The sequence below is a fragment of the Bactrocera oleae genome, chromosome 2 (assembly GCF_042242935.1).
Source record: "Bactrocera oleae isolate idBacOlea1 chromosome 2, idBacOlea1, whole genome shotgun sequence".
In the NCBI taxonomy this organism is placed as follows: domain Eukaryota; kingdom Metazoa; phylum Arthropoda; class Insecta; order Diptera; family Tephritidae; genus Bactrocera; species Bactrocera oleae.
The window spans coordinates 30,712,643-30,739,777 of NC_091536.1; the positions used below are offsets into that span (position 1 = coordinate 30,712,643).

The window sequence follows — 27,135 nt, forward strand, 5'->3', positions numbered from 1 at the left end:
AACTAAGCTCCGCAATAAGATACAAGACTGTTATTTGGTACACAGGATCACATTAGGGAGGGGCATCTGCAGTTAAAACTTTTTTTTAAAAAGTGGGCGTGGTCCCGCCTCTAATAGGTTTAATGTGCATATCTCCTAAACCGCTAATGCTATAATAACAAAATTCACTAGAAGCAAATGTTTTTAGCACTTATATTGAAGGTGTGAAAATAGTTGAAATCGGGTGGCAACTCCGCCGACTCCCCATATAACGGTACTGTTAAAAACTACTAAAAGCGCGATAAATCAAGCACTAAACACGCCAGAGACATTAAATTTTATCTCTGAGATAGTATAAATTGGTTTTATAGGAACCGCGTTCGAAATTAGTCAGTGGGCGTGGCACAGCCCACTTTTAGGTGAAAACCCATATCTTGAGATCTGCTCAACCGATTTCAACCAAATTCGGTGCATAACGTTCCTTTCATGTTTCTATGTCATAGTGCGAAAATGGGCGAAATCGGACTACAACCACGCTTACTTCCCATGTAACACCATTTTTAATTCCATCTGATTCTTTCACTTTCCACTATGCAAATCAGGTAACAATGATTATTTCGGGGTAAAACTTTGCGTGAATTAAAGTATGCCACCTTACGGCCAAAAATTGTCTAAATCGAGCCAAAACTGTTCAAACCCCTAAGTACTAAATATGTGGACCCCAGTGCCTATAGTTGACCTTCTACCGAAAATATCTGTCAATCCACAAAGAAATCTCAAACGAGTATGCCATTTGACTTTGCGAGAGTATAAAATGTTCGGTTACATCCGAACTTAGCTCTTCCTTACTTGTTGATTTATTAATTTCAGACATAAATGAAGCGCTTCTGGAAGGTCTCTTTATTCTTTCATATCCAACAACTGTGGAAGATCACCATTGAGTCCTCTTACGTCCCTTTAGTGTGCACGTAAATTTGTAGTATTCTTTCGACACTCTTTGACCACAAACTAGACTCAGATGGTTTGCCTGAGAATACTCTTAGTGATCTTACTACGTTCGGGATTTTGTTTATTCCTGATAAATTATTTAATTGTCTTTCGTCAAGTTTGGTCTACTACCTTTATTTGTTTTATGACAGTCATAATAATATTCAGTATTATGTCGCGTCCTTGTGAATTTAGCATTTAAGCGACCATATTTCATATCATATTTGTTTGTAAAGCAGGTGCGGAATCTGTTTTTATTCATCTCTGGAAGGTGCCTTTCACAGGAAAATCGCAAACGTTTTTTATTCTCATAAGAGCCGAAGGCTCCCCCGTTAGGTGGTGAATCTCGACCCTCGTTATTATTTTAAGTTTTTGGCTGTACAAGCCCTTTTTTATTTTGCTTTGTGGTTTATATTTCTCTGGAGGGTCCCTAGAGGTACAGTAGTCGAGTATAGATTACGCGGCGTGATAATCTTGGTAGAGTTCTCCTTTTGCAGACGTAATCAGGCTCCTCCTTGAGAAATTGGCACGCTGTCTGTCCGGTGCGGAAATCAGTTTCACTTTATGATCGCACACTATTATTTCATGTTTTCAAATAATTTTTTTGTTTTTTTACCAGGGCGTGGGAATCAGTTTAGCTTTATGATCGTATACAACTATTCAGTATTAGTGATCACACAGTCACTTAATTTTTTAAATTTTTTTGGATTTTTAACCATTAGAAATAATTAAAACGCATTTGTTTTTTTTTTTACCAGGGTGTGGGAATCAGTTTCACTTTATGATCGCACACAGTTATTCAGTATTAGTGATTATTAGAAATATTTAAAACGCGCAGCCAATTTCACACGTGTGCTTTTAAGACTAGTTAAAAAATAATTTTTCATCAAGATAATGCACCTGTTCACAATGATGTTTTAACAATGACAAAATTACACAAATTAAAGTACGTATTGCCTGGCATCCATCGTATTTACCAGATTTGGCTCTCAGCGACTACTATTACTCTTCAGAATCCTGAAACAATTCCTTCGTGGACAGTGTTTTTCGTCGAATGAAGAAGCTATCACAGCCGTAGACAGATATTTTGCAGAGCTTCAAGAAAGTCATTACAGGGATGAATTATTGGTATAAGTGTATTGCAGTTAGGGGAGATAATATTGGATATAAAAATATATTTCGTGCCATAAACAAAATTTTTTCAATTCGAGCTCATAAACTTTTCAACCAACCTGTATGTTCTTTTTTAGAATGACTAACGTTAGAATTATTTTCACTTAATGTTAATTTATGAAGAATAATCACTACTGCAATCACGCATGCAAAATACACTTTTGATTACTTTATTGTTTTGTTGTTATTAAAATAAAATTTTTATAATTACTCAATAATTTAAATTTACAAAATTTTAATGTAATTTACTTGAATTTTGTGTATAATTTAATTAGAAAAAAATTATTTTGATATAAATATTAAATAGAATTAATATTTCGCTCGGGCGCCAATTGAATAAAAATGCGCTTTTATTTTGTTGGACCGTATCAGAACATTACCAAACAGATATATTTGTCAAAATTAATTTCCGTTATGCTGTAGCCAAAAATGTTTTTTCAATTGCTTATTCAGTCAAGGCGCGAGTAATGGCTGTTGCTTACGCAAGGTTAGCACTTTAGCGCAAACAGCAGTATTACACCGAAAACGCGTGTGGCTGTTCTGTACGTGTAAAATATTAAAGGTTTAATTTACCGTGCTGATTCCTCGAACCGGATTCAGCTGTTCTATTTATATGAAATATTAAATAGTTGAATTTACTGAGCAGATTCCCGGAATCTGATTAAGCTTTATTTATTTTAACTGTGATAATTTATTATGTGTTAACTTGTATAGGCGGATATGCATACCAAATTCTAAGTCTGCATATAAGTATGTACAAAATTGAAAAGTTAAAATTTTACTGCTCGTTGTTGGGACGGGTGGTGGAAGGTTGTGTGCACGTCATGGCAATTATCGAAAACGAATTTTGGCGGGAATTAATTAAAACCTTTAGTGGAGAAAAAGTTTTATGGGAGATAAAAAACGAGCATTATAAAAATAAATTGAAGCGTATGCAAAGTTGGCAAAGACTTTTAAATAATAATATAAAGAAATTGATGAAGAGAATTGATATTGTAGCATGCGCATTAATGACATGCGAAACTCCTATAAAAGAAACTAAGTGAAACTTTGGTATTATTACCACCTCGACTTCCTGAGAGACCAGGAAACGACAACAACAGGGATATATACGATGGAGGACCCCGATTTTGAAAATATGGTGAGGAAAATTTATTATTGCGAATACTTATATATGTATATGCAGTCATACAACTGACCCAACCGTGTTAAAATACTCTTCGTATTTATTGCAAACGTGCTTCGCTGCATTTCCTCGTTGAATCGCTCTTAGTTTTGAAATATCACAAGTACTTTGCAAATTGTGCTTTGTACATTATTTGTGCTAACAATTTGTGAATCGACGCTGTCACTTATATACTGCAAGCCATTTTTCCGTGATAAGAAATCATGAATACAACAATATTCTAAAACTATTTAGATACTTTATATGCTAGGGTAAGTCTACCTCCATACACTAGTCGTTTAAAACTTATTAATCTACCTACACTTTCTAGTCGTAGGGAAATGCTTGGCATAATATTCTTAGTGAAACTTTTGAATGGAACTGTTTGCAGTTCTTTTCTCCTGTCTGAAATTAAATTTAATATCCCGGTTCGCATTTCGAGGCAGTTTAGACCTTTACTGCTAAAATCTTGTAGATCAAATTTTGAATTAAACGAGCCATTCCGCCGTATATGTCATGATTTTAATTCTCATTCCAGCACATTTGACTTATCTGACTCACTTTTTAAAATTAAAATTTATGTTTTTCTCTTAATAAATGAAAATGTAACAATTTATTATATTGTAACTTTAGATCTTAGCTGTTGAAATTTTTGTTTCTGTAGCTGAGCAGTTTTAGATCTCAACACTTAAAAAACTCTCTCGCCTTTTCTGACTTGGCTAATTCCGCACGTATGCGGATTGCGCCCCTCGCGTCGGTTGGGCGGGAGGAGGGTAATCGTAGGGTTTATTATTATAAGAGGTAATGGTTATTCTGTTTACGAAAGCTACTGCATAATATTCCGAAAGCGACTAACTGGCTTCTTTAATTCTCAATAAGCAGGTGTGCATCATCTCCTATGAAAACATAAGGAAATTCTTCCTCGCTCAGTGAAACACTTGCCGCTTGGGGAATAAATAGTTGATTGTAATCCAATCCTTCCTTAAATTTACTTTAAGCGTCAGACGCTCTTCCGTTTGCACCAACTTTAACGAATATGAACAAATATTTCGCATTAAAAATTGCCATCGTTATAATTTAGTAAGTTTTGTTGCAATTGCAATAGCATGAGCCTGTTCCAGACGGTTTCATAATTTCAACATGCTTGCCATCGATCGTTCCAATGCAGCTGAGGAAGTTCCATAGTGTACAGAAATTGTTAGCGATGAAACTTCACTCATTTTCAGTTTTTGGAATCTGAAATAAGAATAAAAATAATTTTAGTTTACTTTCTATTTTCAGGCTCATTTGCAGTAAAAAACGAAAGAAGTTTGGCAACAATGCAAAGTTTCTTGAAAAAGCCATACAACACCTTGAACAAGCAAAATAATCAGAAACTATGCGTGATGAAGCTGACGTATTTGGTGAATCATGGAAAATTTTATTAAGGAAATTACAGTGAAGCAAAAGAAAGACTTGTACAGAGAGATATATTGATTTTGAAGGGACTTTTCTCTTAAACTATTTCAGATTATAAGCTGCAACCAAGAGTAACAATATGGTAATATTATGTATTCTTATAAAAATTTTAACAATAAATCAGTTTTGATGTTAACAATTGCAAAAAAATGAAATATCTCATATTTGAGCTGCCAATAAAAATAAAAACTTGTACGCTGACAGCACTTTAAAGGCAATTATCAAGATGGTACCGTTATATTATAAACTATTATTTGGTATTAATTGCGTATCGTCAAAATATAATATTTGGTAACCGAATTTTATTTTGTGCGGTTGTAGTTTAAAAGGTGCATAAATAAATATCTCAAGACTTACAAGTTCTTGTAGACAAATATTGGTAAGACAACAAAAGTACTCGCAAAATGGGCAATATTTTCAAAAAGACTGGTAGAGTTGGAAGACTTGATGGTTTTGGAACGCCGAAAAGAATTTGTACCAAGTACAGTTGCTTGGAGTATTAAGCAACAACCTAAAATATTCGATGTTGATAACGCTAAGGCGTTGGAGAAAGCTGGCATTGCAAAACTTCACCTCAAACTGTTCAGAAGTGTTTGCCATGAAGGTGTTTTTTTTTGTTTTATTAAAGACTCCACCATTAACAGGAGTTCTTTATAATTTTCGTTTCACATGCGTACGAAATTTTTAAATTTTTGCATAGAGTTTGCTTGCAAATGCTTGCTATTTATGTGATAGCTTGGAACATATTTATAAGTCGCGGTAGGACTATAATTTCTGCTTTTATTCGCCTATTCGCTTGGGGAGAAATTAGAGTAGTAATGCGGCAGATCTTATTTGCATTTTGACTACTCTTCCGCCTATTCCCGTAATTTCAAAATTTGATTGTTTTGTTGGCAGCTTTAGATTATTTTGTGCTCTAGACGCTTTGAATGATCGTTGTGATTCTTGATCTATTGCGGCTCTTAGTTTGAACAGTTCTCCTCGGTCTTCGCTGGAGACAATTGCTGTGGCTATTAGTACCCCATTTTGAATTTCACTGTGTAGCACTTGAGATTTTAGTGCGTTTGAGCAGCATGGTGTCTTTTGGCAATTTAAGTTTATACGCTCTTGTGCATAAGTTCGCATGACGTTTGTTTATACTGTTCGGATGTGAACGATTGTGTTTTGAAAAAGCTTCTGTTTAAATTGTTGTTGCAACTAACTTTAGGTCGTGTTTAATGTTTTCTGTTATGACAATTTTGTCTACGATTTTTGCGATTTCATATTGGGTAGTTAGAGAATCTTTAATTTTTTGCCACGTGGTGATTTTTCTTGATAAGAGCGCTTGCTCAAACAACATAACGATTTCTGGTAATGCTGCGGTGCAGAATAGGATTCCAATTGGTCGTGGGTATTGTTTGTGTCGATAGAAGCAGAGAACGTAAATGAATAGAGAAGGAGCAAATGTTAAATAAAATCTGTTTGAGTACTAATTTGTAATTCCACATGAGGGAACATCGAAAAATATAACTTCGAAAAAGAAAAATACACCACACAATATGCGAAATTCTATAAATAGACACAACGAATATTCCTATATGAAAAATCGTTGCGCATACCTATTTAGATTTATGTTTTCAATTTCTATGATATGACAAATTTATAATTATGAAAAGCCTTTTGAATTAAAAAGGAGGATTACTGGCAAAAACCCCAGAATTCATAATAAAATAACCTTTGATATGCAATTTTTCCAACTTTTGTATATGCGTTGCGTAAGCAATATACTTATTAAACAAATGATAATAATAAAACTGTGGCTAAGCGGTCGCGTTTCCATTTACTTATGTATATAGTGGGTTAGGTAGTAGGCGTAAAGGAGTTAAGCTCAATCCGAATACGAGCATATACATACGTTCGAATCGGAAAATACATAAAATTAAAAATTAATTTAATTTTTTTATTTTATTAATTGGAATTAATTAGCATATCTCAATTCAATTACTTAAATAGCATATTTTACTTCCTGATATAATTAAAATATATCAAAAAAAATATGTTCATATGTTTGGGTTTATTGCATATTCCTTATTATGCGTATTTACACACATACATCCTTAAATACACGTACGCTGATGCTTGCTTTTCTTGCCTCTTGCCTTTTCTTGACACGCCTCTGTGCATGGTGGTAAGCCAACGAAATAACGGCGAGTTCGCGCAGACATTGCGTTGTTGAAAAAAACCAAATGACGACTTTGTCCACAAACATACATATGTATATACATGCATACATACATATATGAGCTCGCATACATATTGACACCAAATTGTGTGAATCGTCGCGGAGTTGACAAAATTTGTTTGAATCGACAATTTTATGACAATGTCGGTCGGCTATGTTGTCTCGTTTGTCTTTTTTGCAGTGGTTTGCTATTGAAAGTTGACTTATGCTCTTTTGAAATATTGCGATTACCGATTGGGCTGCATTTTCATAGCGTCATATTTAGATGAAATGGGCTAAATCGACAAACTATGAAATAATGATAATAAGTAAACATATAAAAGTACTATATGCGGTGTGCTTAGTATATATAGAAGTAGTTAATGATTTCATTTGAACGGCAATTTTATATAAATTTTATAATTTAATGCCATAAATAGTGCATAATGTGAAAAAAATTAAAATAATATTTCAAATCGCTAAGAGGTCATGTTGCCAATTCTCCTTTCTGAAGGGAACACCAGACAAATTCTTCAATTTCTGATTTTTAGCAAATGTTGTGAGGAGGCAGCTTGTGGGCAAAATACAAATGCGAGGGGAATAGTAGGATCAGAGAATGTAAATGAAGTTGTAAAATTGAAACTTCTTCAATTTTACTGAAGACATTCAAATTCAATTTCATTCATTCATTATTTTATAAACTTAATTACGCGCATTTGCGTAGGAATTCAATATGCAAACCAAATGTGGTTTACCAGGCGCACAGAAAAAATAGCGCGGCGCAGAGTTATGAACGAACGTACTTTGCTTTGAAGCAGACGCACGTTCCTTATGAATGAATTTGTTGTCGTTGTAATATGAAATACTTAAAAAATATGCCGCGAGTTTGCTTGAATATTATTGGCCGATGATGGTGCGTCTACGTTTTTTTGTCACTTGCGCGAATGTTTGATTTTTTGCGAAAGACATATTGAGGGACATACATATGTACATATATGCAAATATATTTGGACATGCGAATGAAGGAAGGCAATTTCAAGAATACTCACATATAGATATATGAACATTGAAGCAAGTAAACAACAATAGCTGTTTGAGTTCACAGATTAGATAAAATTGTTCGAATATTTTCTGTGGTGCTGCTTGTATAGCACACTTAATTATTGCAACGTAAAATATTTTGCCTAAGTTCAAATCCTATCATATTTTTATATAAGTACTATTTTATTATTTTTATAACCCTTTTTTATCGAATAATATTTTAATTCTATTTTCATATTATTTCCCTCATTATTAATATTTTCCTGTCAGAAGTCAATTTCTTTCGTTTTTATTATTTAAATTTTTGTTTATGCGCATACCAATGAACATCTGTGCATATGTATGTATATACATTTTGCTTAGAGAGTGGTGTAGTTCGTTGCGTAAATTGACAGGATAGTGAAATATTATTTTCGAACCTGTGCGTTTTCGATGTTCCCTCATCGTAATTAACATTTTAGAACAGCTAACATTGACTCCTTCTCTATTCATTTACATTCTCTGATAGAAGAGACAAACAATTGGAAACACTCGATTGAAATTTGATAAATTCTTCAACATTTTTTTTTGATAGTTGTTATAATGTCATACGTTTTTAAATAAGAGGTTTCGGGTCGCTGTACGCTCGTTACATTACATGAAAATTACTTTGTTGTTTAGTTGGTGGACTTGTAAGGTTGGATTTTTCCTGTATTTTCCCTGCATATTGAAAATTCGGCCTTTTTGCGTAGTTTACTGTATTCGTCCTTATGCCGGATTTGGTTGTGATTTCGGTGGTGTTAGTCGAGGGGGTTGGTTATAATACAGGCTCTGTTGCCGTGTTTGCTGAGGAGGGTTATAAAATGTTGGGTTATGTGTTTGTGGGTATTGCTGTGGTCTCATAAAAGGTTTGGTCTTTGTAGGTATTGTTGTGGTATTGAGAGCGATTGATTGGGTCTGTATAATTAATATGCCAACTCCGGGTGAAATTGATGCGGTTTTATATAATTCTTTGGTGGTAGTGGCAGTTTATAGTTAAAGTCATTTAATCCATTTTGATGGTTGCTTCTGGATTTTTGATTCTCTAATTTAGACATAAATGAAATGCTTCTGAAAGGTATCTTTATTCTTTCATATCCAACAACTGTAGAAGATCACCATTGAGTCCTCTTACGTCCCTTTAGTTTGCTCGTAGATTTGTAGTATGCTTTCGACACTCTTTTTCACCAAACTAGACTTAAATGGTTTGACTGGGAATTCTCTTAGTGATCTTACTCCGTTCGGGATTTTGTATATTCCTGATAAATTATTTATGTGTCTTTCGTCAATAGTGTGGTCTACTACCGGTATTTGTTTTATGTCAGTCATAATAATATTCTGTATTATGTCGAGTCCTTGTGAATTTAGCATTTAAGCGACCATATCTCATATCATATTTGTTTGTAAAGCAGGTGCGGAATCTGTTTTTATTTATCTCTGGAAGGTCCTTTTCACAGGAAAATTGCAAAGGTTTTTTATATATATAAGAGCCATAGGATCCCCCGTTAGGTGGTGAATCTCAACCCTTGTTATTATTTTAAGTTTTTGGCTGTACAAGCCCTTTTTAGACTCTCGCAACATGTTGCTACAGAGTATAATAGTTTTGTTCACCTAACGGTTGTTTGTATCATCTAAAACTAATCGAGTTAGATATAGGGTTATGTATATAAATGATCAGGATGAAGAGACGAGTTGAAATCTGGGTGACTGTCTGTCCGTCTGTCCGTCCGTGCAAGCTGTAACTTGAGTAAAAATTGAAAAAATTTAAATTCTTAATGAAACTTGGTACACATGTTTCTTGGTACCGTGAGACGGTTGGTATTGCAGATGGGCGGTTGATATTGCAGATGGGCGTAGTCGAACCACTGCCACGCCCACAAATCCACATGCCCATTAATCAAAAGCAAATAAATTTCCATAACTAAGCTCCGCAATAAGATACAAGACTGTTATTTGGTACACGAGATCACATTAGGGAATGGCATCTGCAGTTAAAATTTTTTTTTAATTGGGCGTGGTCCCGCCCCTAATAGGTTTACTGTGCATATCTCCTAAACTGCTAAAGCTATAATAACAAAATTCACTGGAAGCAAATGTTTTTAGCACCTCTACCTACGGTGTGAAAATGGGTGAAATCGGGTGACAACCCCGCCCACTCCCCATGTAACGGTACTGTTAAAAACTACTAAAAGCGCGATAAATCAAGCACTAAACACGCCAGAGACATTAAATTTTATCTCAGGGATGGTATGAGATGACTTTATAGGAACCGCGTGAAAACCCATATCTTGGGATCTTTTTAACGGATTTAAACCAAATTTATTACATAACATTCTTTTTATATTTCTATCTTATGATGCGAAAATGGGTGAAATCGGATTACAACCACGCCTATTTTCCATATGACACCATTTTAAATTCCACTTGATTCCTTCACTTTCCACTATGCAAATCAAGCAGCAATGATTATATCGGCGTAAAACTTTGCGTGAATAATACGTTTAAAGTATGCCACCTTGTGACCAAAAATTCTCTAAATCGAACCAAAACTGTTCAAGCCCCTAGGTACTGAATATGTGGACCCCAGTACCTATAGTTGACATTTTACTGTAAATATCGGCCATTGTGTAAGATATATAATTGAAATTCATAAAATAGAATAAATAAATGAAATGATCGATAATAGTATGTCTTTGTTTTAAAAATGGGTTGAATCGGATCAATAGTTCTTGTAGCCCTCATATATCTTATATAAATATTTTTGACCTTCCGGGTGACTTTATACCTCATATGTGAGTTATCTCAATGAAAATGAGAGAGCGTGTTTTACTCATAACAAGATCAAATCGGGTTAAAATTTTCCTTAGCCCCCATGTAACTAATATCAGGATTTTCGAACATTCGTTTGACTTTACTCCATTTGATTTGGATGGTATATGAGGTACCTTAATGAAACAGTGGGAGCATTTTATTAGTCTGTGGCATGTTAGTAATATGTGGTATTGGAAAAAATTAATAAAATCGGGTTAATACTGCCCTCAAATTCCATATACTACTTATAATGCTTTTCGTTATTCTAACCAGTTTTATGCCGAATATGTCGGCCAATGAGTATTAATATTTTTTTTTATTTATAAAATTGCTTCAAAATATGTTCTCGAGTATAGCTGAGCAATGTCAAAATTAATATATTTCTCTATCCGCAATATATATATGATTTCCGTCTTTCCACCTGACTTTACACCGTTCCGGTTGATCAACGTGATATTTTAACGAAATTAAGTGGAAAAGATTTCTTAAAAATCATGTGGTTTGCCGCTGAACTAGAATGAAATTAGTATATACTAAGTCTAAACCTCACACCTTCATATAATGAATTCCGATTCTCTGGTTGACGTTTGCCACCTAAGCTTATAATATAAAATTTAGCCACTTTGGTGGAGTTAATATCACATTCATACTTATGTATATCTCACTTTAAGCAATAAAACTGAGACTAAGTTTATGGCCTTTAATATAAGTCAAGAAGATACCAAATTTGTTTGTAATTTAATCACGATATCATTTAATAATGGATGTCTAATTCAACATTTTTTAATATACGGTTTGGAGGAATTTTGTGGTCTTTAATTTTCCAAGCTCACATGTACTACTTATGGTATAATTTTTTTCGTCAATTTGAAATTGAATAGACAGTTTTTCTTAAAAATAATGTATATCGCTGCATATGAATGAAATTGGTCTAGACTTTGATTAAACCTTATAACCCTAATATACTGATTTCCGCTCCTCTGGTACAACAGCAACCTCATATACCCCACATATTAAATATAACCCCTTTGGTTCAGTTTATATCACATATACCATGTTTGAGTTAAATAGCTTCTTTTTATAAAAGTTAACATTTCAGAGAAAAAAATAGTATAGACACAAAATAAATCTATGAGCAATAAGTTAATAAGATACCAAATAATAATCGAGTAATGAATGTTGAATTCTTTCGCAACATTTTTATACTTTCGCAACATGTTCCAACAGAGTATAGTTTTGTTCACCAAAGAGTTGTTTGCATCACCTAAAGTGATAGATATAGATTTCTATATACATATATTTCTTCTAATATTTGGTGATAATCAGTGGTTAGGTATATTTTCTCAGCCATCATGTTGAACTTATTATAAAATATACCAGACAACAATGCTAAAAAAGTTTCTTAGAGTGCTGGACTTTGTATAGAGCAAAAAAATCTTTCTAGAAAAAATTGCATGAAATAAATATCAGTAATGTAGTATCAAAAGGGCTAAAGACCCTTTTTATGTGGTTATAGATAAACTGCGACCATCGGTTTACATGCTACAGTCTATTATTTCAGTTTTGCGACACATTTTAATATGAAGGTCATGAGGTGAACTGTAAACTCAATAAAATTACATTTTTACCTAGCGCCGTTGGCAGCTTATGAAAGATTTAGATATTAAGACAGAAAGCAAAAAAATTTACATACCTGCTCTACATATGTGTATACCATACCTAATTATATGTAAGTTATTGTTAATTTAGCCTTCATGGGTAGACCCTTCAAAATAGGTACCATAGATCCCCCTGTTTTAGAAAGCGTTTAACAAAAGTAATTTACGGAGGGGTTTTCCGAGAACTTAATTTCAATACAATGAAATAAACTACTAATTTCTAAAATATAAATATAACTAAATATTATGTATTATTATGTTAGTGAATAGCTAAGTAATATATAGGTATACAAAACTACGTAAGCTGTACCAACATGTTGCAAGAGTATAATAAATATCAGTACCCTGTGTTTGTAATTTCAGTTTCACTAGATGTCTTTACAAGCAATGTGCTTTATTCAAACTAATTTTAGTGTATTAGTTATATAGTGTTTAAAGTATTATTATATACAGTGATGAACAAAACCGTATTATATACAGTGGCGAAACACATATACATATGTGCACCAGTATACCATAGTACCTATACACGGAAGAGGAAAGGAGTCATAGCAAGGACTTACAAGGAATTACAGTGAAAGAGAGCTGCACCTAGGATCCAACTTTTAACACCCGGACGGACTGAATTATATACGTATTATCTATAAGTATTTTATATATTAATCCATTTATTATTAATTAATCATGCCTAGATTAAGTAGAAAATCTATGTTACTAAGTCGACTTCAGAATAAAAGGCGTATGAGAGTTCTTCGTGCAAACTCTTTATATAGAGATAGTGAGCAGTCACAAAATACTGTAAGTCACGCTAATCATAGATTAGATTTCGATGCACGTCTGTCCGAACAAATTATCAATACAAATCAACATAGAACCAGGCGGGAAAATCCGCAAATTCGCTCTGAAGAGCAAATAAGAGATACTCGAGGTCATAGGTCTCGGCGTGAAGACCCCGAGGTTCGATCTGTTGAGCAAGTTGCAAATACTGTTCAACATAGAACAAGGCGGCAAGATCCCCAAATTCGCTCTGAAGAGCAAATAAGAAATACTCGAGGTCATAGACCTCGTCGAGAAAATCCTGAGGTACGTTATGATAAACAAAGTAGGAACACTAGGGATCATAGAGAACTTCGCGCAAGAAATCCTGAGTATAGGAATTTAGAGCACATTCGTGATCAAATGCAAAGGGAACATGCAAGAAGAAATCCTGAAATAAGGAGAGAGGAGCGTGATAGAGAAACACAAGGTCGACAGCTTAGTAGGAGGGGTATGAGGGAAGAAATTTTGAATCAGAGACGTCTTAGACAAGGTCAAGTTCGCCTTCGTAGAGATAACCCACTCAATAGACAAATTGAAAACCAAAGGCAGTCCCAACGAATTCGATTAACGAGAGAAAATAATGTTATAGAAACTGATAATAGTGGCAATTTAACAGATTTCAAAAACATTTATTTCCAAAATATACCTACTGAAATATGTATTTGCTGCGGCGGCTGATGGTTTTCACACCAAGTTCGCAAATTAAATTTCGAAACTATTGCGCAAGGTCATCCGAATGCTGCATCCGCCTTCTTTTTAATGCAAAAATTTTACCCCAATTGAAGAACGTCTCATAATGCCTAGATTTCCTTTTAGGACAATCCGTCCGTTAGGATATCAAGGTCAGAGTTTGCTCAAAGGTGCTGTTGTTAATATACCAATTTCTGTTAACAATATTGTGACATCTCTACCAAGGTCCTTTGATGAGGCTCATGTTATACAAATTCACTTAAGAAGGCATTTGGAATACAATCATGATTACATGATCGATACCATACGCCCCGCAAAGATTATGGAAGCTTTGCAGTTCTTAGTGAATAACTGGATTTCAGAATTTAATAACCAAGTAGAAGTTCCGTTTGTTGCATCTGCAGAGGATTCCCGATTGGTTCAATCTTTTCATGCGGCACAAACTTCTCATGATAATCCCTGAGGTAATAATATTCCCACGGGTCTTTTACCTTCAGAGCTAAATCCAGGCGGTCAAGAAACTCTTTTGGACAATATTCCTGTAGAAAACTTAAACTATAACCGTTTAGTTATAGCGCCAGGTGAAGGACAAAGACCAATTGACATAATTCAAGATAATAATTTAGAAGAGTTGTCATTTGGAACAATACTTACGTGGTATACGTTGGGCAGAAGCGTACATGCTCTGAAACATATAGCAAGATAATACGTTCTGAAATTCGCCGTTTTGACAGAACAGCGTGTACCATTCTAAAGTTGTTCCATGATTACAAAAAATTAGAACTGCTACAAATTAAGAATAGTACATCCATTTGCCTTAGAAAGTTTTCAGGTCGCAGCCGAGTTACGGCCCAAAATCTATTAAACGAAAACTTTGTATAAAACTTGATTCAACACGATGATGGTTACAATTTTTATTCAAATAAACCACCCATTAGCCATAGGGTTAATACTTTTAATTCAAACACTACAAATTTGTTTATTAACAGGACTAATAGCAAAAAGATTCTGATTCTCCTATATTTTATTTTTAATTTTTCTAGGAGGAATGCTAGTGTTATTCATCTATGTAACTTCATTAGCTTCAAATGAAATATTTTCTTTGTCCATAAAATTAACAACTCTTTGTATCTCTATTATAACAGGCCTTACATTTATTTCTCTATTTATTGATAAACTCTCTACACTTCCTTTTATCCAAAACTTAGAAATAAATGCCTACTTTAACATTAATTTATTTACACCTGAAAATTCATTAAATCTACACAAACTATATAATTTCCCAACAAACCTCATAACAATTTTATTAATAAATTATTTATTAATTACGCTAATTGCAGCAGTATAAACTAATGAACAAACCTTTACGAACCCAACACCCCTTATTTAAAATTGCAAATAACGCTCTAGTAGATTTTCCAGCCCCAATTAATATTTCAGCTTGATGAAACTTCGGGTCACTATTAGGATTATGTTTAATTATTCAAATCCTCACAGGGTTATTTCTAGCTATACATTACACTGCAGATATTAATTTAGCATTCAATAGCGTAAACCACATTTGTCGTGACGTAAATTATGGTTGATTACTACGAACTCTTCCCGCTAACGGTGCCTCATTCTTTTTTATTTGTATTTATTTACATGTAGGACGTGGAATTTACTACGGTTCATATTTATTTACTCCTACATGATTAGTAGGAGTCCTAATCTTATTTTTAGTTATAGCAACAGCTTTCATAGGGTATGTACTACCTTGAGGACAAATATCTTTCTGAGGAGCAACAGTTATTACTAATTTATTATCAGCTATCCCATACCTAGGAATTGACTTAGTACAATGAGTATGAGGAGGATTCGCAGTAGACAATGCTACTCTAACCCGATTTTTCACATTTCACTTCATGTTACCATTTATTGTACTAGCAATAACATTAATTCATCTTTTATTTCTTCATCAAACTGGCTCAAATAATCCCATCGGATTAAACTCCAATATTGACAAAATCCCTTTCCACCCCTACTTTTCATACAAAGATATTGTAGGCTTCGTAATTATAGTAGCAGCCTTACTACTTTTAACATTAATTAATCCATATTTATTAGGAGACCCAGACAACTTTATCCCAGCTAACTCTTTAGTTACCCCAGTTCATATTCAACCAGAATGATATTTCCTTTTCGCTTACGCCATTCTTCGATCAATCCCTAATGAACTAGGAGGAGTCATTGCCCTAGTATTATCAATTGCTATCCTAGCTATTCTTCCATTTTACCACTTAAGAAAATTCCGGGGGGTTCAATTTTACCCAATCAATAAAATTTTATTTTGAACTATAGTGGTTACAGTAATTTTATTAACATGAATTGGAGCACGACTAGTAGAAGAACCTTACGTTCTAGTAGGGCAAATTCTTACTATCATTTATTTCTTATATAATATCATTAACCCCTTAATTAATAAATGATGAGACAATTTAATTAATTAATTAGTCGATGAGCTTGAACAAGCATGTGTTTTGAAAACACAAGATAGAAATCAACCTTTCTATTAACTTTGCTAAATAAAATTAACCATATATAATAAATTAATAATAGTTTGAACCCAATTACAAATAACAAAAAATTTAATGAAAATGAAATGAAAATGAAATGAAATGAAAAAATTTATCATAACGAAACCGAGGTAAAGTCCCTCGAGCTCAAATAAACATAAATGAAATAAAAGTCAACTTTAAATAAAATATAATACTAAACAAATCACACCCCAAAAAAATAACACAATATAATATACTTATAAATAAAATTCTAGCATATTCAGCTATAAAAATTAAAGCAAACCCTATATTCAACATTAAACCCAGAAACCAATTCCGATTCACCTTCAGCAAAATCAAAGGGACTTCGATTAGTTTCAGCTAAACAAATACAAAACCAAACTAGTCTCATAGGAAACAAAATTACCAAAAACCAAACAAATTTTTGATAATAAAAAAAGTCTAAAATATTATATCTACCAATTAAAAAAACAAAGGACAACAACACCAATGCTATTCTAACTTCATAGGAAATTGTTTGTGCAACAGCACGTAATCCCCCTAATAAAGCATAATTAGAATAAGTTGATCAACCAGCAATCATAACAGTATAAACCCCCAGTCTAGCACAACACAAAAAAAATAACAATCCTAAATTAAAAGAAAATAATTTAACAAATAAAGGTATACACAACCAAGCAACTAAAGACAAAAATAAAGAAAAAATAGGAGAAAAATAATAAGAAATATAGTTTGATAAAAGAGGATAAGTTTGTTCCTTAGTAAATAACTTAATTGCATCACAAAAAGGCTGAGGAATTCCCATTAAACAAACCTTATTAGGACCTTTACGAATTTGAATATAACCTAAAACCTTACGTTCCAAAAGAGTTAAAAAAGCCACTCTCACTAAAACACAAATTACTAAAATTAAACCCCCAATAACTGATAAAATAAATTCCATAAAAAACAAGTACTATTTGTAATAATAAATTACATAAATAAATTCTAAATTTATTGCACTAATCTGCCAAAATAGTAATTAATCACATTCTATAAATAAAATATTATTATTTTAATACCTGGTCCTTTCGTACTAAGGTATTATAAACAAGTAAGGAAGGGCTAAGTTCGGATGTAACCGAACATTTTATACTCTCGCAAAGTCAAATGGTATTTTCGTTTGAGATTTCTTTGTGGATTGACTGATATTTTCGGTAGAAGGTCAACTATAGGCACTGGGGTCCACATATTTAGTACTTAGGGGTTTGAACAGTTTTGGTTCGATTTAGACAATTTTTGGCCGCAGGGTGGCATACTTTAATTGCATTATTCACGCAAAGTTCTACCCCGATATAATCATTGTTACCTGATTTGCATAGTGGAAAGTGAAAGAATCAGATGGAATTGAAAATGGTGTTACATGGGAAATAAGCGTGATTGTAGTCCGATTTCGCCCATTTTCGCACTATGCCATAGAAACATGAAAAGAACGTTATGCACCGAATTTGGTTGAAATCGGTTGAGCAGATCTCAAGATATGGGTTTTCACCTAAAAGTGGGCTGTGCCACGCCCACTGTCTAATTTTGAACGCGGTTCCTATAAAGTCATCTTATACCATCTTAGAGATAAAATTTAATGTCTCTGGCGTGTTTAGTGCTTGATTTATCGCGCTTTTAGTAGTTTTTAACAGTACCGTTATGTAGGGAGTGGGCGGAGTTGCCACCCGATTTCAACTATTTTCACACCGTCAATAGAAGTGCTAAAAACATTTGCTTCCAGTGAATTTTGTTATTATAGCATTAGCGGTTTAGGAGATATGCACATTAAACCTATTAGAGGCGGGACCACGCCCACTTTTAAAAAAAAAGCTTTAACTGCAGATGCCCCTCCCTAATGTGATCCTGTGTGCCAAATAACAGTCTTGTATCTTATTGCGGAGCTTAGTTATGACAAGTTATTTGTTTTTGATTAATGGCGTTTTGTGGGCGTGGCAGTGGTCCGATTACGCCCATCTGCAATACCAACCGTCTCACGGTACCAAGAAACATGTCTACCAAGTTTCATAAAGATATCTCAATTTTTACTCAAGTTAGAGTTTGCACGGACGGACGGACGGACAGACAGTCACCCGGATTTCAACTCGTCTCTTCATCCTGATCATTTATATATATGTAACCCTATATCTAACTCGATTAGTTTTAGGTGATACAAACAACCGTTAGGTGAACAAAACTATTATACTCTGTAGCAACAGGTTGCGAGAGTATAAAAATTAAAGATAGAAAGCAACCTGGCTTACGCCGGTCTGAACTCAGATCATGTAAGAATTTAAAAGTCGAACAGACTTAACATTTAAGCGGCTACACCTAAAATTATATCTTAATCCAACATCGAGGTTTCAAACTTTTTTATCGATATGAACTCTCCAAAAAAATTACGCTGTTATCCCTAAAGTAACTTAATCTTATAATCACTATTAATGGATCAATAACTCATAAATTAATGATTTTAAATAATTAAAAGTTCATTAAATTTTAATATCACCCCAACGAAATGTTTTATATCATAAAAATAAACCAATTCCAAAAAATTTAAACAACACAAAATATAAAGATTTATAGGGTCTTCTCGTCTTTTAAATATATTTTAGCTTTTTAACTAAAATATAAATTTCTATTATAAATTTATATGAAACAGCTTATACCTCGTCCAACCGTTCATACCAGCCTTCAATTAAAAGACTAATGATTATGCTACCTTTGCACAGTTAAAATACTGCGGCCATTTAAACAATTTCAGTGGGCAGGTCAGACTTTAAAAATAACTCAAAAAGACATGTTTTTGTTAAACAGGCGGGTAAAAAATTTGCCGAGTTCTTTATATAAACTTAACATAAAAAATTATCTAAACAAAAAATATACTATCATTATTCCCTTTTATAAATCATTAATAAAACAATTTTTATAAATAAATTAAAATATAATAAATAATAAAATTTATAAAATAATTTATAACAAACTTTATAATGATTGCTAATTCTAAGCATACATTTTATATTATCACTATTAATTTTTAATAATTTATCTTAAAGCTTATCCCTTAAGATATTCAAGTTAATAAATATTTCAATTAATTAAATAACCAAAACATCAAAAACTTGTAAATTAAATTTATTTCTAAAAAAACTAGATGCCTTTATAAACGAATAACATTTCATTTCTAATAATTTATTTAAAATAATTTTGACACATTAACTCTAATAAATTATTAACTCTTATAAAATCGATATTAATAAATTCCTATTAATTATTTAATAAACCCTGATACACAAGGTACAATAAATTAAATCTTCTTTTACTACAAAAATTTTTCAAAATATTTCAATTACCTTTCACAATACTAATAAACTATTATAAATATTATTTTTTCATTAAAAATTACTAAAACATTAAATTATACAATTATTTTTAATACAATAAATCAAAAAAAAACAAAAAACTTAATAAATAAATATTGATATTGATTCAATTTATATTGATTTGCACAAAAATCTTTTCAATGTAAATGAAACGCGTTACTAAATAAGCTTTAAACTGTCATTCTAGATACACCTTCCGGTACATCTACTATGTTACGACTTATCTTACCTTAATAGTAAGAGCGACGGGCGATGTGTGCATATTCTAGAGCTAAAATCAAATTAACAATCTTTAAAGTTTTACTGTCAAATCCACCTTTACTAAAATATTTCAAAATTAGATTCGTCTAAATAAATTTATTGTAACCCATCTCTACTTAAACATAAGCTACACCTTGATCTGATATACATTCTTATAAAAATTATAGAAAATTATTATTCTAATAAAATATTCTGATAACGACGGTATATAAACTGAAAAACAAATTCAAGTGAGGTTCATCGCGGATTATCAATTACAGGACAGGTTCCTCTGAATAGACTAAAATACCGCCAAATTTTTTAAGTTTCAAAAACATAACTACTACTACCTTAGTGTTTACAATTACATTTTAAATAATAGGGTATCTAATCCTAGTTTATGATTAAAATTTACAAGCTTCAAAATATTTCTACAAAAAAATTCTTTAATTTAAAATTTCACCTAATAAACTCAATATTATTTCAAAACAATACATTTTAACTCACACCGAACCAATTTTATTTGCATTATTTGTATAACCGCGGCTGCTGGCAAAAATTTAACCAATGCTTTATGAAATCACTATTTTCAAGTTTCCTTGATTAATAATTCTATTTACTGAGATTACAGTTAAAATTCAATTACTATTAAAATAAATAAAAATACACGCAAAAACTTACATATAAAATAAATCAATAATAAAATTAAAAGCCAAAATAAAACTTTAATGTTAATAAATAAAAAATTATCAATCAATAATTAATAAATTACTCACACATTTAAATAACAATTATTAATTCATGAAGTTAAAAAATTCAAATTTTATTAAGTAAAAAAAATTAGTAATTCCTCCCGCGAAAATAACCACCCCCCAAGTAAGTTACCGTTTTTCATTAATAAAAATCAAGGGAAACTAGCCTTTTACAAAAAAACTCAAGTTCCTCAATTTATTAATAAATTATTTCAATAAAATTATAATTAAATCTTAATAATTAATAAAATATAAATAACAAAAAAAAATAAAAATAATAATTGAAATAATTATTAAATAAGATAATAAAAAAAAATCAAATTAATTAATAGGTATTTAATTAATATAACAGTTTTATCTAGTTTTTTTTTTTTTTATAATAATAAATTTATAAAATATTAAAGTTATCTTAAAATATATTAACTTATTTATTTATCTTTAATAAATTTTAAATTTTTATTTATATAATATTAAAGATAAATAGACGATATACCAAGTTAAGATTAATAGATATATATATACATATAAATATTTAATTAATTAATAGATATCTATTATCATATAAAACAAAGCCTTAAGATTCATAGATGTATAACAATTATATCAATTTATTTGTATATAATATAATCTAACATTATAAACATTTCTATATGTTATTAATGATAAAAATAAATGTATTGTATTCATCTCTTTATTTATATGAAGTTGGTCTTTTAATTCTCGGAAATGTCTATATTGGAATTTTAAATTATCTAGTCAACTTATTAATTTAATTTTTTAGACTACTTTTTTTATTTATGTAAATCATAAAAATTTTATACTTAATTAAATAATGTACACATTTTAAAATTAAGTATAGAAAAAAAAAAAAAAACTAGATGAAATTAGCCTATTTCAAATGAAATAAGTAAATTTCATTCAATGAATTGCCTGATAAAAAGGGTTACCTTGATAGGGTAAATTATGTAATAATATTACATTCATTATATTTAATAGAATTTAACTATTCCTAAAAGTATCAAAAACTTTTGTGCATCATACACTAAAATATAAACAACTTGAAAAGATAAGCTAATTAAGCTACTGGGCTCATACCCCATTTATAAAGGTTCCAATCCTTTTCTTTTTAATTTTTAATAATTCAGCTAAAATTATATTTTTCTTTATCCTAATAACAGGAACTATATATTACCATCTCGTCTAATTCTTGACTAGGTGCTTGAATAGGATTAGAAATCAATTTATTATCATTTATCCCCCTAATAAATAATAATAACTTGATATCTACAGAAGCCTCATTAAAGTACTTTTTAACTCAAGCTATAGCCTCAGCTGTATTACTATTTGCTATCATAATAAGATACCTAAACAATCACCCAATTATACAAGATAATACCATCTACGGTGACTTAATAATTACTTCATCATTATTATTAAAAAGTGGTGCTGCACCTTTCCATTTCTGATTCCCTAATGTAATAGAAGGGCTCTCCTGAATAAATGCACTCACTTTAATAACATGACAAAAAATTGCTCCCCTTATATTAATTTCTTACACTATACAAAGCAATTTTATTATCTTGGTAATTATTACTTCAACTGTTATCGGTTCATTAGGAGGCCTTAACCAGACCTCCCTACGAAAATTAATGGCTTTTTCATCAATCAATCATTTAGGGTGAATACTAGCAGCTATACAAGCAAATGAATCAATATGAATTATTTATTTCTCTTTTTACACATTCCTATCTTTCAGTCTAACCTTCATATTCAATAGCTTCAAAATATTTCATATTAATCAATTGTTTAATTAATTTTTCAGTTCTAAGATTCTAAAATTCATTCTATTTTTAAATTTATTATCTTTAGGAGGGCTTCCACCTTTTATTGGATTTTTACCTAAATGACTAGTTATTCAATTACTAGTGATAAAAAGTCAATATATCTTAATAACAATTATAACAGTAATAACATTAATCACATTATTTTTTTATTTACGATTATGTTTCGCCTTTATACTTAATTACTACGAAAACAATTGACCTACTGACATAAAAATTAATTCTATCTCTTTCAAAATTATATTAATCCTATCTTTGATCTCCACTTTCAGTTTAATCCTAGTGTCTATAATTTATTTATTCTTATAAATTTTATAGCAAGGCTTTAAGTTAATCAAACTAATAGCCTTCAAAGCTATAAATATAAGTTTAATCTTTTAAGCCTTAGTAAAATTTTACTCCTTTAGAATTGCAGTCTAATATCATTATTGACTACAAAGCCATGATTAAAAAAAATAAATTCTTATAGATAGATTTACAGTCTATCGCCTAAACTTCAGCCATTTAATCGCGACAATGGCTATTTTTAACAAATCACAAAGATATTGGAACTTTATATTTCATTTTCGGAGCCTGAGCAGGAATAGTTGGTACATCCCTTAGAATCTTAGTTCGAGCAGAATTAGGTCATCCTGGAGCATTAATTGGAGACGATCAAATTTATAATGTGATTGTAACTGCTCACGCTTTCGTAATAATTTTTTTCATAGTTATACCTATTATAACCGGAGGGTTTGGAAATTGATTAGTCCCTTTAATACTAGGAGCACCAGATATAGCCTTCCCCCGAATAAATAATATAAGATTCTGGTTACTACCTCCCTCTCTCACCCTATTGTTAGTCAGCAGCATAGTAGAAAACGGAGCGGGTACAGGTTGAACTGTATATCCACCCCTATCGTCTATTATTGCCCATGGAGGAGCATCTGTCGATCTAGCTATCTTTTCACTCCATTTAGCGGGTATCTCTTCAATCTTAGGAGCTGTAAATTTTATTACAACAGTAATTAATATACGGTCAACAGGAATTACATTTGATCGAATACCTTTATTTGTTTGAGCAGTAGTATTAACAGCCCTACTACTTTTATTATCTCTCCCTGTATTAGCAGGTGCTATCACAATACTTTTAACAGATCGAAATCCTTCCTTTTTCGACCCAGCAGGTGGGGGAGACCCAATTCTTTACCAACATTTATTTTGATTTTTCGGACACCCAGAAGTATATATTTTAATTCTCCCTGGATTTGGTATAATCTCACACATTATTAGCCAAGAGTCAGGTAAAAAGGAAACCTTTGGATCTCTAGGAATAATCTATGCTATCATAGCAATTGGACTTCTAGGTTTTATTGTATGAGCTCATCATATATTTACAGTAGGAATAGATGTCGACACTCGAGCTTACTTTACTTCAGCTACAATAATTATTGCAGTACCTACAGGTATTAAAATTTTCAGTTGATTAGCTACTCTCCACGGCACACAATTAAATTATTCCCCAGCAATATTATGAGCCCTAGGATTTGTATTCTTATTTACAGTAGGAGGATTAACGGGAGTTGTACTTGCTAATTCTTCTGTAGATATTATTTTACACGATACATACTATGTAGTAGCCCATTTTCACTACGTATTATCTATAGGAGCAGTATTCGCAATTATAGCTGGATTTGTACACTGATATCCTTTATTTACCGGACTAACTCTAAATCCTAATTGATTAAAAAGTCAATTTATTATTATATTTATCGGTGTAAATTTAACATTCTTCCCCCAACATTTCTTAGGGTTAGCAGGAATACCTCGCCGATACTCAGATTACCCAGACGCTTATACAACATGAAATGTAGTATCCACAATTGGCTCATCTATTTCTTTACTAGGGATCTTATTTTTCTTATTTATTATTTGAGAAAGATTAGTAACACAACGGCAAGTAATTTACCCTATACAACTTAGTTCATCAATTGAATGACTTCAAAATACTCCTCCAGCCGAACATTGTTACTCAGAATTACCTCTTTTAACTAACTATCTAATATGGCAGATTAGTGCAATGGATTTAAGCTCCATATATAAAGTATTTTACTTTTATTAGAAACAAATGACAACATGAGCTGCCCTTGGCCTTCAAGATAGAGCCTCCCCTCTTATAGAACAACTTACCTTCTTCCATGGTCACGCACTAATAATTCTAGTAATAATCACAACATTAGTTGGCTACTTAATGTTTATATTATTTTTCAACTCATACACAAACCGAAATCTCCTACACGGACAAACCATTGAAATAATTTGAACAATTCTCCCAGCTATTGTCCTCCTATTTATTGCTCTACCATCTCTTCGACTTCTTTACTTATTAGATGAATTTAATGAACCTTCAGTAACTCTAAAAGCTATCGGACATCAGTGATACTGAAGTTATGAATATTCAGATTTTTTAAATGTTGAATTTGACTCATATATAATTCCAACTAACGAATTAGCCACAGATGGATTCCGCTTATTAGATGTTGACAACCGAGTAATTCTACGTATAAATTCACAAATTCGAATCTTAGTGACAGCTGCAGATGTTATCCATTCTTGAACAGTCCCTGCTCTAGGGGTAAAAGTAGATGGAACACCTGGACGATTAAACCAAACAAACCTGGTTTATTTTACGGTCAATGCCCAGAAATTTGCGGAGCTAATCACAGATTTATACCTATTGTAATCGAAAGACTTCCTGCTAATCATTTCATTAAATGAGTAACTAATAGAGCTAACTCATAACTTTCATTAGATGACTGAAAGCAAGTATTGGTCTCTTAAACCACCTCATAGTAAATTAGCACTTACTTCTAATGAAAAAATTAGTTAAAAAATAACATTAGTATGTCAAACTAAAATTATTAAATTATTTAATATTTTTTAATCCCACAAATAGCCCCTATAGGTTGATAAAGCTTATTCATTATCTTTTCAATTACCTTTATTTTATTTAGTATAATAAACTATTACTCCGTAATCCCCCAAACACCTAAATCACAAATTTCAAATAAGTACTCAACAACTTCTTTAAATTAAAAATGATAACTAACTTATTTTCTGTATTCGACCCATCCTCAAGCATCTTCAATCTCTCTATAAATTGAATAAGAACATTTTTAGGATTATTATTAATCCCTTCCGCCTATTGATTAATGCCTTCCCGATGACATATCTTCTGAAATTCCATTCTATTAACCTTACATAAAGAATTCAAAACTCTTTTAGGCCCCTCAGGACATTCAGGTTCAACTTTCATTTTTGTCTCTCTATTTTCACTAATTTTATTTAATAATTTTATAGGATTATTCCCTTATATTTTTACTAGAACAAGCCATCTTACATTAACCCTTACACTAGCCATACCTCTATGGCTATGTTTTATACTATACGGATGAATTAACCACACCCAGCATATATTTGCACACTTAGTACCCCAAGGAACTCCAGCAGTACTTATACCATTTATAGTTTGCATTGAAACTATTAGTAACATTATCCGCCCTGGAACCTTAGCCGTTCGATTAGCAGCCAACATAATTGCAGGACACCTACTCCTCACTCTATTAGGTAATACTGGGCCTTCACTTTCCTACATAATTGTATCCTTTTTATTAATAGGTCAAATTGCTCTTCTAGTCCTAGAATCAGCTGTTGCTATTATTCAATCATATGTATTTGCAGTGTTAAGACTATACTCTAATGAAGTAAACTAATGTCAACACACTCAAACCACCCATTCCATTTAGTAGATTACAGCCCCTGACCTTTAACAGGAGCAATTGGAGCTATAACATCCGTATCAGGACTAGTAAAATGATTCCATCAATATGACATTTCACTCTTTGTATTAGGCAATATAATTACCATTTTAACAGTATACCAATGATGACGAGACGTTTATCGAGAAGGAACCTTTCAAGGTCTACATACTTTGCCTGTAACCTTAGGGCTTCGATGGGGAATAATCCTATTCATTTTATCAGAAGTATTATTCTTTGTATCTTTCTTCTGAGCTTTTTTCCATAGAAGACTATCTCCAGCTATTGAATTAGGGGCTATATGACCTCCAGCCGGAATCCAACCATTCAACCCATTCCAAATTCCTTTACTAAATACAGCAATTTTATTATCTTCGGGAGTCGCAGTAACTTGAGCTCACCACAGACTAATAGAAGGAAATCATTCACAAGCTACACAAGGATTATTTTTTACAGTCCTATTAGGAATTTATTTTACTATTTTACAAGCATACGAATACATTGAAGCCCCATTTACTATCGCAGACTCAGTTTATGGTTCTACCTT

The 27,135-nt window shown here is 31.9% G+C and overlaps 1 protein-coding gene and 2 pseudogenes across 1 annotated transcript in view; all 3 read left to right on the forward strand.

The window, feature by feature from the left end:
• The window catches only part of Kaz (E3 ubiquitin-protein transferase Katazuke), a 249,580-nt gene that overhangs the window by 210,594 nt on the left and 11,851 nt on the right, over nucleotides 1-27,135 (forward strand). The gene's annotated exons all lie outside the window — the stretch shown is intronic.
• LOC138855818 (NADH-ubiquinone oxidoreductase chain 6-like) lies at nucleotides 14,889-17,066 on the forward strand (annotated as a pseudogene).
• Nucleotides 22,029-23,112, forward strand: LOC138855819 (NADH-ubiquinone oxidoreductase chain 2-like; annotated as a pseudogene).